The 13,434-nt window shown below is 43.8% G+C and overlaps 1 protein-coding gene across 1 annotated transcript in view; it reads left to right on the forward strand.

Annotated features, from left to right (window-relative positions):
• NPAS3 (neuronal PAS domain protein 3) overlaps nucleotides 1–13,434 on the forward strand; it is a 589,204-nt gene that overhangs the window by 367,159 nt on the left and 208,611 nt on the right. The window lies entirely within an intron of this gene.

Here is a 13,434-nt window from a genome sequence, read left to right on the forward strand (position 1 = left end):
TTCCTACAGTCAGTAAGCTTCCAGTGTTAGACCTACTGCACTATGTGATGCAAAATAATCTGCCTCACACTGCTGTCCCTCCCACTCCAGGTTTTCTATATAAGGGATTGCAAGAGGCAAACATATAAATAGATGTAAGTTGTTATAGAATCTGTACAACCCCAATTCCAAACAAATGGGGATGCTGTGTAAAATCTACATAAATATCGGAATGCAAGGATTTGCAAATCTTGTAAACCCATATTTTATTCACACTAGAAAACATATTGAATGTTTAAACTAAGTAAATGTAGCTTTTTAAGAAAAAAAATACAGTCATTTTTAAATTGATAGCAGCAACATGTCTCAAAAAAGTTGGGACAGGGCCATGTTTACCATGGTGTAGCATCCTTTCTTCTTTTAACAACACTCTTTAAACGTCTGTGAACTGAGGATAGCAGGTGCTTGAGTTTTGGAGGAGGAATGTTGCCCTATTCTTGTCTGATATAGAATTCTAACTGCTCAGCAGTCCTGGGTCTTCTTTGTCGTATTGTTTGTTTCAATATGCGCCAAATATTTTCAATTGGTGAAAGCTCTGGACTGCAGGCAGGCCAGTTAGCACTCAGACTCTTCTACTACGAACCAATGCTGTTGTCATAGATGCAGTATGCAGTTTAGCATTGTCATGCTAAGACCTGCAAGGCCTTCCCTGATAAGATCTTGTCTGGTTGGGAGCATATGCTGCTCTAAAGCCTGGATATAACTTTCAGCATTGATTGTGTCTTTCCAGATGTGCAAGCTGCCCATTCCATACACTAATGCACCCCCCCCCATATACCATCAGAGATGCATGCTATTGAACATGACCTCTTATAACAAGCAGGAAGGTCCCTCTCCTCTTCGGTACGGAGGACGTGGTGCCCATGGTTTCCAAAATTAATGTCAAACTTTGATTCTTCTGACCACAGACGACATCCTGGTCAGCAAGTGGAAAATAGGGGTTATGGCTGTAGTAATATGCCATCACCGCGGTATTGTTTCTTCAGCCGGCGATTCGCTACAAGATAAGTTGTCCGAGTGGCAAATTCGCCAATGGATCACTTTTAGAAGCGGCGGGAGGGGTGTCACCCCCCACCGCTTCCCTGTGCTCCTGGGCTTACGGATCACTTTTAGAAGCGGCGGAGGGGTGCCACCCCCCCCCACGCTTCCCTGTGCTCCTGGGCTTACGGATCACTTTTAGAAGCGGCGGGAGGGGTGCCACCCCCCACTGCTTCCCTGTGCTCCTGGGCTTACGTATCACTTTTCGAAGCGGCGGAGGGGTGCCACCCCCCCCCCCCACCGCTTCCCTGTGCTTCTGGGCTTACAGATCACTTTTAGAAGCGGTGGGAGGGGTGCCACCCCCCCCCCACGCTTCCCTGTGCTCCTGGGCTTACGGATCACTTTTAGAAGCGGCGGGAGGGGTGCCACCCCCCACTGCTTCCCTGTGCTCCTGGGCTTACGGATCACTTTTCGAAGCGGCGGAGGGGTGCCACCCCCCCCCCCACCGCTTCCCTGTGCTTCTGGGCTTACAGATCACTTTTAGAAGCGGTGGGAGGGGTGCCACCCCTCACCGCTTCCCCGTGTTTCCTGGGCTTACCTGACTGATTGATGAAGCCTGGGACCCAATCGGTGGCTTGCAATAGAGATGAGTGGAGGTAAGATGGCCTCTGCTCATCTCTGTGACCTTGGAAGACCGGAGCAACGTCATGACATCACTTCCAGTCCCTCTGACATGTAAACAAGGCTTTTTTTTTTGTCAAAAGATAAAACATGTTTTTTTTTTCTTTTTTTTATAATTTTTCTTTTAAAAGTAGGGGAGAGATTTGGGGTCTTATAGACCCCATATATCTCCATAAAGAGCACATTTATAACAATTATAGCGATCATAGAAAAACTTTTTTTTAAAGGGACAGTGGGAAAAAAAATGGAATAAAACAAATAATAATAAAAAAAAAAATTGTCTCGTGCTCGCGCGCAGTGGTGAACATATATGTAGGCCATGCCCACATATGTAAAGATGTTCAAACTACGCATGTGATGTATTTCCGTGAACGTCAGAGCATGGCGGGCTTTAACATGGCCCTATGTAAATACATTACTGTGCTGAGAGCGCACTCCCCATGGGAAGTGGTGAAAATTGAAAATGTTCCCAGTTTAAATACATACCTCCCAACTTTTTGAGATGGGAATGTGGGACACCCATCAGCAAAATTATGCAGGCAAAGGACACACCCTTTTCCACGCCCCCTTAAAGGAGAATTGTACAAAAAACAAGATTTGTTAAATCCATAAGTGCTTTTTTTTACCACCGCTATTCCTTTATATTGGCTCTTGGAATTTACAAATGCAGCAATTTGGAAATCAGACGAAAGGTTTAGCACTGGGAAACACTTTTTGATAGCTAAAAAGGGAATTTTTTTTATACATCTATATAGATCAGACCAAAATGAGGGACAAATGAGGAGGAATGAGGGACAGAGGGACATTTCTCCAAATCAGGGACAGTCCCTCGAAATCGGGGACAGTTGGGGACATGTGATATGTTTTCTATTGTAAATAAAATCTGGGTTTTTGAGGTTAGAAAATCAATGCATTCTGTTTTTTTTTAGACTTTACACAGCATCCCAACTTTTTTGGAAATCTGGGTTGTATTTTATTACGTAATGTGGGATAAATGTTAATCTTTTCTTGTATATGTGGAGTTCATCTTAAACATAGGCTGATGGCTTTATCTTTAGTTGTAAAGGGTTAAAGTTTTATTACAGGTCTAAGAAAAAGATTGCATCTCTCTGTCATCATTCTTTTTAGATTTAGTGAGCCCTTTGAAATTGTCATAATGTCCTTGTAAATGATATTAAATCATGTTATTCCCTCTTCCATCTTGCCTTCTCTATTCATTGGGCTTATAAAATGACACAATTCACCTGTGAAGTCTGGCACAGTGTCCTTCCTAAAAAGGAAAATATCCCGTTATGGGAAATAAGGACAAAATGGTGTTTCAATCATTTATTCTTAAAGCGGAGGTTCACCCTAGAAACATGTATTTAACATTCCATTCAGCATAATCCCAACATTTACACTATGCCGTTTTTTTTTGCTGTACATACCGTCTTATTGTTATTTTCCACCCGGGTTCTCACTCCCGCGGGAGTAGGCGTTCCTATGCAGAGGCTAGATGATTGACGCCTTGTGAAAAACTTCCCCCCTGCGCATAAGGCGCGTCACCAGTTTTCCGAAAGTAGCCGGCTCTATACGGCGCCTGCGCAGTCAGCTCTACACGGCAGGCGCAGGCGCCGTATAGAGCCGACTAGCAGTTTGGCTACTTTCGGAAAACAGGTGACGCACCTTATGCGATGGGGTGGAAGTTTTTCACAAGGCGTCAATCATCTAGACCTGCACAAAATCCCTCTTCATCGGGGCGTGTATGTTATGTCCAATGGGAATGCATGGGCACAGAAAGGTTTGGATTTCACATCCAATATTAGTACCATGAGGTAATGCAATGTTGCATAGTGTTAATATTACTATTATTGGATGTGAAATCCATAAACACTGCCAAACCTTTTTGTGCCAAGGCATTCCTGAAGGACATAAAATACAAGCCCTTATGAAGTGTAAAATGTGTTAATATTTCTTATTTCTTATGTCTCCATTGGTGTGGCACCCCTACTGCTATTTTATGGATTCTTTTGTTGTCTGTGTCCCTGTTAGGGAGGTTCATCCTCTCTAATTGTCCTTATCACTATTGTTACCAGGAATGAAAGTAAGGCCCCGTACACACGTCCGGGTTTCTCGGCAGAATTCAGCAAGAAACTCGATGGGAGCCGTATTCTGCCGAGAAAACCGGTCGTGTGTACACTTTTCGCCGAGAAACCGTCGAGGAACTCATCAAGCCAAATAGAGAGCATGTTCTCTATTTCCTCGTAGGGCAATGGGAAAATTTGGCTCGCTGAGATCCTCGGCGGCTTCACAAGGAACTCGACGAGCAAAACAATGTGTTTTGCCCGTCGAGTTTCTCGGACGTGTGAACGGGGCCTGAGAGTAAACCCAACATTTTGAGTTGCCGCCAGAACAAGAAGAGAGGGGAAATCATCCAATATGGCCACTTGTTTATGTGACAACTAAGAGGGGATTTTCCTCACATTGGAAAGATATCCTCTCACTTCCTGTTCAGTCTACAAGATAGAAAGTGAAGGAATAGCTCCATAATAAGGAACAGATGGGGAAATAATAACTGACAGCAGGTTTAATCCTTTCCTACTCTTTTCATAATGAAAAAAGAGCTTTGACTTTTAAACTTTTAAAAAGAGCCACTAAAAAAGTAGTCCATGTATGTTTTCTTTAAAAAAATAATTTGCTTTGTATGCACATAATCTTTACATAATCTTTTTTCATCATCTGCATGCTGCCTGAAATCAGGCTAACAATGGAAGGGCCTCATATTTTGCAGCTGAAACAGGCTTAATTTTTCATGCATAGGCATACGCACAAGGTGTGCCGTGTGTGCCTGGGCATACCCTAATCACCCTGTGCGGTGCTGATTACCCCTTCTTCCTGGCTCCTCCTGTCTCCCCCTGCAGTGCTTCCAGCTTCCCTCCTCTCCTCTCCCACCAGCTTCTGCAGGGGATGTTTCAAGGTAGAGAGTGGGAGAAGGGGCCAGTAAATATTTAATTTACCCACCCCTTCCTTTTCTAAATGTGAGTACCGATCGCTCCTGTGTTTATTCTTAACCACTTAAGGACCGGACCAATATGCTGCTAAATGACCCAAGGGGTTTTTACAATTCGGCACTGCGTCGCTTTAACAGACAATTGCGCGGTCGTGCGACGTGGCTCCCAAACAAAATTGGCGTCCTTTTTCCCCCACAAATAGAGCTTTCTTTTGGTGGAATTTGATCACCTCTGCGTTTTTTATTTTTTGCGCTATAAACAAAAATAGAGCGACAATTTTGAAAAAAATGCAATATTTTTTACTTTTTGCTATAATAAATATCCCCCAAAAACATATATAAAAAATGTTTTTTTCCTCAGTTTAGGCCGATACGTATTCTTCTACCTATTTTTGGTAAAAAAAATCGAAATAAGCGTTTATCGATTGGTTTGCGCAAAATTTATAGCGTTTACAAAATAGGGGATAGTTTTATTATTTTATTTTTTTACTACTAATGGCGACGATCAGCGATTTTTTTCGTGACTGCGACATTATGGCAGACACTTCGGACAATTTTGACACATTTTTGGGACCATTGTCATTTTCACAGCAAAAAATGCATTTAAATTGCATTGTTTATTGTGAAAATGACAGTTGCAGTTTGGGAGTTAACCACAGGGGGCGCTGTAGGAGTTAGGGTCCACCTAGTGTGTGTTTACAACTGTAGGGGGGTGTGGCTGTAGGTCTGACGTCATAGATCGAGTCTCCTTATAAAAGGGATGACTCGATCGATGCAGCCGCCACAGTGAAGCATGGGGAAGCCGTGTTTACATACGGCTCTCCCCGTTCTTAAGCTCCGGGGAGCGATCGCGAGGGGGCGGCTAGAAACGAATAGCCGCGCCCTCGTCCCTGAAGCCACGGGAACCGCCACATGTACGGGGGGGGGGTCCTGATCGGACCCCCGACCCACGTCTAGTCAGACACGTACAGGTACGTTGATGTGCCTGTCCGTACCATTCTGCCGACGTAAATATACATGCGGTGGTCCGGAAGTGGTTAATTGAAGCACAGTAAACTTAGTAAACTGTGTTTACTATGCTTCAGTTTGTGAATGAAAAGAGAGCCGCTTAGCACAGAGCACTTCCCATTCTTTCACTGTCCAGTGTTGATGAGGCTGTAGAGAAAGGGACTGAGGAATCTCTGTCCCCAGTCCCTTTTTCTGTATCAAAAGTGAGACATCAGGGGTCTTTATAGACCCTTGATATTTCACCAAAGCTCCTAAAAACATTTAAAAAAAATAATATTGTAAAAAAAAAAAAAAAGATTGAATTGTAAAAAAAATTATAATAAAGATAAAAAAATACTGACACCAATCTCTGCTCTACTGAAGCCGTCCACTACTCTAATGACATGACACGCATGTGTGTTTATATGCTGGGGTGCAAACGCTAATGCAATAGGCTTCTCACAACAATGCAAAGGGGCATGGTAGACTTCCAAGATGAATAGTTTTTATATATATATATATATAGATATAGATATAGATATATATATATATATATATATATATATATATATATATATATATATATATATATATATAGCATTTGTTTAATTCCTTCAGCTATGTTTGTTTTTTTATCAGTATGCAATCACCAGGCCTCAGAGTATCCCAGTCACTTAGAGTGGTGTCAATGGAACAACTTCAGTATCTTTTTCTCCTCCCGCGACCATAAACATGCTTCTTTACTCACACTTCTCCAAGCAAAGCCTCTTGATCTGTGACCTCTGTCCTTTGGAAATACACTTCATTTAAATAGTTGATGAGGTTGCTTGGAAATACATATGAAAACTGTATTTAAGCTATTCGTGTCCTCTCAGTAAGCCCAGGTCTCTTGTGGAATCAGGCGGGCTTGGGGTGAAGACAGGGCAGGAGTTGTTAAGTGAAGATAATTAATCACTGGCACAATTATAAAAAAAAACACTAGACAAATCTAAACTTTGTTATATAAAAGAACTGCAAAAAATAATAGATTTACTATAAACGTGGTAGCTGTGGCTTTTTTGTGGAACGGTGGTGTAGTGGAAAGCAGCTATTGTTCTTGGTGTCTTCTATCTAGCTGTTAGTGATAGTGGATTATGATAAATGTTAGCGATGTCCTCTCAATGGTTGGAAAGAAGATGGAAGGGTTTGTGGTAGAAGGGGTTAATTCAGCAGTGCTCTTTCTCAGACACCTCTGATCAATTGGTAGATGAATGGATGGCTGCAGCCCCAGCGCTGACATTTAAGCCAGGCATCTGCCTGTGATTGATAAAGTCCCGCAGGCGGCCATCAACACAGAGAGGGCAGGAAGGCGAGTATACGTATAATGGAGCATCCTTGCAACCTGTCTTACTGCAGATTGGTAAAGAAAGCCACAGCTCAACACATTTACCTGTTCCAATTTTCTTTTTGATTATGTGTTTTTTTTTTATTTATTATTTTTATGTGGTGCTCTTTTTAAACATTTCAACCTAGTTAGGGCCCTTTCACACGTACGGATCCCGTGAGGATCCGTACCTTTCTCACCCGCTTGCTCAGCGGGGATCGCTCTGTTGATCCCCGCTGAGCCGGCAGATGACAGGGTGGTCCCCGCACACTGTGCAGGGACCGCCCTGTCAGATCTCTGCTCTCCTCTATGGGGGGATCGGATGAACACAGACAGTCTGTCTGTGTTCACTCGATCCGATGACGGATGGAAAAATAGGATTCTCCTCCGTCTGCAGAATCGGACCATATCTGGGACCAATGAGATCGGGTGTCAGCGGATGTTCATCTGCTGACACCCGCTATCCCACAGGGATACATGTATGTCCGTATTTCATCCGAAAACGGATAGATAAAATACGGACATAGGGCCAGATTCAGCATTGAATTACGCGGCGCATCTATAGATACGCCGCGTAAATTCAAAGCTGCGCCGGCGTATCTTTTTTCTGTATTCAGAAAGCAAGATACGCCGACATTAGCCTAAGATCCGACTGGCGTAAGTCTCTTACACCGTCGTATCTTAGGGTGCATATTTACGCTGGCCGCTAGGTGGCGCTTCTGTCGTTTTTGGCGTAGAATTTGCAAATGACCTACATACGCCGATTCACAAATTTACGTACGCCCGGCGCTATTTTTTTACGTCGTTTACGTTAGGCTTTTTCGGCGTAAGGTTACTCCTGCTACTAGGAGGCGCACGCAATGTTAAGTATGGCCGTCGTTCCCGCGTCGAAATTTGAAAAATGTACGTTGTTTGCGTAACTCGTCCGTGAATGGGGCTGGACGTAATTTACGTTCACGGCGAAACCAATGACGTCCTTGCGGCGTACTTTGGAGCAATGCACACTGGGAAATTCCACGGACGGCGTATGCGCCGTTCGGGAAAAACGTCAATCACGTCGGGCCACCAAGAATTAACATAAAACACGCCCCCTCATCCTCATTTGAATTACGCGCGCTTACGCCGGCCCCATTTACGCTATGCCGCCGTAACTTAGGAGGCAAGTGCTTTGTGAATACAGCACTTGCCTCTCTAACTTACGGCGGCGTAGCGTAAATACTATACGCTGCGCCGCTGTAACAATGCGCGCCCCTACCTGAATCTAGCCCATACAGTCCACATGTGTGAAAGGGCCCTTATCTTTCACCCAAATAAATCTACAACAGGTGAAGGTGCAAAACTGCAGCTGAGCAAAGTGCAGTTCCCCCGGAGCTTAGTAAATGAGATAAAGCTTCACTTTGGAAACAATACCCAATCACATGCAAGCAAAATGGAAAAAAAAAATGCATTTTTGCTTGCACATGATGGGATGATGGAAGTCAGAAGAGCTTCTGCTCATTTACTAAGCTCAAAAGACTATTTAGAGCTACCGGAAAGTCTAGAAGTTTGAAACCCAAACCACATCCCACAATAGAGAAGAAATTTGGAAAGAATGCCCCAGGGATTGTATGGGCAAGGGTTAAAGTGGTTGTAAAGGTTCGTAACAAACATGTCATACCTACCTCCACTGTGCAGCTTGTTTTGCACAGAGTGGCCCCGAACAGCGTTTTCTGGGGTCCCTCGGCAGCTGTCTCGGCTCCTCCCCGCCTTAGATAACCCCCTCTGGGAAGCGCTCTCCCAAGGGGGTTACTTTGCAGGTGCTCTCCCGAGTCCTGCATTCAGCGTCCATAGCCGCCGAGTACAGGACTCGGTCCCGCCCCCCCTGGAGCCCGCATCATTGGATTTTATTGATAGCAGCGTGAGCCAATGGCTGCGCTGCTATCAATCAATCCAATGAAGAGCAGAGAAGCCCGGGCAAAGGAAGAGTGTGGGTGGCTGGGGGCCGGTAATCTTAATACTGTATGTTTTTCCACCTTAATGCATAGGATGCAACAAGGTGAGGGACGTGGTGGCGTCAGGTGAGTGAATGCCCGCAAACAGGCGCTGCCATGATGGATCTGAAATGACAGGTGCTCTTTAAATGTAAGGACTTATTCTTGCTGGTAGTTAGAATCTTTAATATTTGCAAACAAAATGAAGGTTTCCTATTTAGAATAATAAGCTGTCGGGTTAGTAAAGCAGCGATATAAGAACCGGTTCAATCATACAGTTTGTAGTGTACATAGATTTGCAAACCAAGGGATAAAGGAATATTTCTGAAATAAGTTAACGAGCGCTTTACTATACGAGCACTGTATTTTAAAAAATCGTGACTCGGTTTGTGAGTGTTGTCTCGCAAAACGAGCACGATTCAGGCCAAAGCGGTGTGCAGTACCGCTTTTGGCCTGAGGTGGGGGGGCGCCAGAGCCGAACGTCGCCGATTGCAGCTGATCTGCGCCGTTCAGAAATGCATGGAAAGGCCGAGGACAGCACAGCTGACCTTGCAAATCTCGGATAGGAAGTCTTTCCGAGGTTTGCCAAGGTCAGCCGAAGTATCCTTGGGCCTTTTCGCCCGTTTCCGAGGCTCTCCGGCGCCCCCCTGCCTCTGGTCCCATGCGGTATTGCATCCCATTGAAGTCAATGCGCAGCAAATTATTTTAATTTCCATTGACTTCAATGGGGAGACTCACTTTGATATGCGAGTACTTTGGATTACGAGCATACTCCTGGAACGGATTATGCTTGTAATCCCAGGTTCCACTGTATTGCAGAATATACAGCCTCATGCTACATAACTAAGCTCAATTTCATGCTGAATAAACTAAATTATTAATGTATCTTAAATAGAAAACTATCTTTAGATAGATTTTTACTCCAAAAGCATTTATTAAATTAAATTTGATTAAAAAAAACCTGATTTAAATAAAAATAACGGATTTAAATCAAATTAATCCAAATTTTTATCCACCCTGATAAACACAGATAAACATGGACTACGGCATCAGTACATCTGGAATTCACTATGAAGTAACGCAAAGTATACTCATTTACACGGGAGTCATAGGGAGACATTTCAGGACTATCTGTCCCTTTATTCTTTTAGTTCCAATCACCTCATTAAGATTGTTCTGCTTTTTCAGCAGTGGATTCAGTGGAACAGACCAGAGATACCATTGTGTAAATTACACTCTTCTATGTACACCCCCCATTGCTTCAAAGTAGTATTTCGAGATCCTTCTGGGTAATAATGGTCTGCACTTCAGTTAAACCTGTAATATGTAATTCTAAGACAAATCACATGATCTAACAATATCTCAGTGTTGTGCTGCTGAAGGAGTTAGTTAGTTGTCCTCCATGTTTTGCTGATGTGTGGGCAGTTTATCTTTGTGCTGTTGTGAAGTCTTATTGAAAAGAATGTATTTATATCGCAGTGGCACCATAGTGGGCACATTTATGATTTACATAATGACAACTGTATTTGACCATACATCTGTTAAGCAAATATACTGTATGTGCCATAAGCTGGTGTGTCCCTGGCCAAATTTAGTGTTGACAGCTAGGCTGTAGCCAGCCGGAGCACTGTTATCTGGGTGTGTTTTTGGGGATGGTCCTCCAATAGATAGAATGAACAAATATACAATGTTGTAGGTTATGAATTTATTGAATTTAGCATGGCCAATCACTGAAGGGTTTATTCCAGTGATGTGGCCTGGGGAAGGAAGCAAATATTTGCAACCCCCTTCTAGAGGAGTCTTTTCCACCCAGGTTTTGCCTAAATAAGATATGTGTATGTGAGTGAGTGAGTAACTTGTATAGCGCTGACAAATGTGAACCGAATCGCCTCAAGGCGCTTGAATCCAGAGTCGTGCTGATCCTTCAGAAGAGATGGGTCTTCAGTTTTTTCCTAAAAGCCTGATGGTTTTCTTCCATGCGAATGGTCGTAGGTAGAACATTCCAAAGCCGAGGTCCTTGGACTGAAAATCTACGTTCTCCCTTAGATTTGTAGCGGGCTGTGGGGATTTCGAGAAGGTTTTGGTTAGTTGATCGGAGCACCCGATTGGTGACGTAGGGTTTAATTTTCTCGTTTAAGTATTGCGGAGCGCTTCCTTGTGCGCATTTGTGAGTGAGGCATAGTGTCTTGAATGTGATCCGATCCTTTATGGCTAGCCAGTGGAGGGACCTCAAGACCGGGGCGATAGATTCCCACATTTTTTTACCTGTTACCAGTCTGGCTGCCGTGTTCTGAATGACTTGTAGACGTGAAATCTGGTATTTGGGTAGTCCTAAGTAGAGGTAGTTTGCGTAGTCGAGTCGGGAATTGATGATTGTACCAACCACTACTGCTTTATCCTCTTCCGGGATGAAGGGGATGAGTCTACGTAGCATGCAGAGAAAGTGGTGAGAACTGCTGACTACTGCTCCTATTTGTGCGTCCATAGTCATGTCTGAGTCAAAGATGACTCCGAGGCTTTTGACTTTGTTGGTTGGGTTGATGGTTTGTCCAAGAATGGTGGGTGGTGTCCATGTGGTCCTAGAATTCGATTTCCGATTTGCGTGAAGGATAAGGAGTTCTGTTTTCGCTTCCCCGGCTTTGCCTGGAGAGGATGTGAACCCAAGAGCTCAGTCTTGGCCTCCCAGTCCTTCTGCCTTGGTAGAGAGGTTCAGTTCATGCTTCTCAGGCCTCTTGTCTGGGTGCATTTTTGGGGATGGTTCTCCAGTAGATAGAATGAAAAAAATACAATGTTGTGGGTTATGGATTTATTGTATTTCACCATGGCCAATCACTGAAGGGTTTATTCCAGTGATGTAGCCTGGGGAAGGAAGCAAATATTTGCAAACACCTTCTAGATGGGTCCTTTCCAACCAAGTTTTGCCTAAAGAAGATATGTGTATGTAAAGAGGTCCAGTCTTTGCTTCCCCGGCTTTGCCTGGAGAGGATGTGAACCCAAGAGCTCAGTCTTGGCCTCCCATTCCTTCTGCCTTGGTAGAGAGGTTCAGTTCATGCCTCTCAGGCCTCTTGTCTGGGTGAATTTTTGGGGATGGTTCTCCAGTAGATAGAATGAAAAAAATACAATGTTGTGGGTTATGGATTCATTGTATTTAACCGTGGCCAATCACTGAAGGGTTTATTCCAGTGATGTTGCCTGGTGAAGGCAGCAAATATTTGCAAACACCTTCTAGGTGGGTCCTTTCCTCCCAGGTTTTGCCTAAAGAAGATATGTGTATGTGAAGAGGTCCAGTCTTTGCTTCCCCGGCTTTGCCTGGAGAGGATGTGAACCCAAGAGCTCAGTCTTGGCCTCCCAGTCCTGCTGCCTTGGTAGAGAGGTTCAGTTCATGCTTCTCAGGCCTCTTGTCTGGGTAAGGAGGCGGAAGCTGTAGATAGTTCTGCTTAGGCAAATGGTGGCCTCAGCTTAAAAGCACAATTTGATGTCTGGCTTAGTACTAGCTCAGTACTAGCCAGGCTGTGAGGAGAGCTGAAGGTACTTTTAAGGTAGCTGTCTATCTGGTCTACGGTATCTGTATTAGCCTGTGAAATATGTCACTACAAGATACTACAAGGGAATTGTTTGCTGCTGTTTTAGGGTATCCTGTACCCCCAAACTTCTCTCTTTTGATTCAGCCAATACATTTTTCAAAAGAAGATAGACAGAATGGAAGCCTGTCTATCTGTCGCCGTTGGTGGGTCGTGATGAAGCTAAAGGCCAAATCACCAGTAGAAAGGCTAGAAGGACCCATAAAGCTGCTAAGTGGTCCATTGTTATGTATGTTTCAACAATGCATATCCAGAGAGTCCACACATACAGTTGACTTCAATAAGAATCTGTCTGAGATACTACAAGCATACAACGATTTATTGTGCAAAGAGCAGAGGGAGGCAGCTATATGTAAAAGGTGGGTCTGCTTGGTAATTAGCCTCCTCTCAGAAACCACGAGTGCTGACAATGCATATAGCAAATGAATGAAGAAAAATCTTGCACAGCCGCACTTCGAAAAAAAACAATTTTGCCTTTATTGGTAAAACAGGATAAAAACACTACAAGCCACAGCAAAAATAGGACACACAACGGACGCGTTTCACACTAAAGTCTAGTGCTTAGTCATAGCTCATGAGTAAGCAATAGCTATGACTAAGCACTAGACTTTAGTGTGAAACGCGTCAGTGTGTGTCCTATTTTTGCTGTGGCTTGTAGTGTTTTATCCTGTTTTAGCAATAAAGGCAACCAAGAGTTTTTTTTGAAGTCCGGCTGTCCAAGAGTTTTCTTCATTCCTAAGGCAGCTATATAGAGATATGTTCACAAGGAAACAAAGGTCACCTGTCATGACAGACATTCTTAGGCAGTCATTACTAACCTTCTCCAGAAAATGTTGCCAATTCTGA

The sequence above is a fragment of the Rana temporaria genome, chromosome 13, assembly GCF_905171775.1.
Source record: "Rana temporaria chromosome 13, aRanTem1.1, whole genome shotgun sequence".
In the NCBI taxonomy this organism is placed as follows: domain Eukaryota; kingdom Metazoa; phylum Chordata; class Amphibia; order Anura; family Ranidae; genus Rana; species Rana temporaria.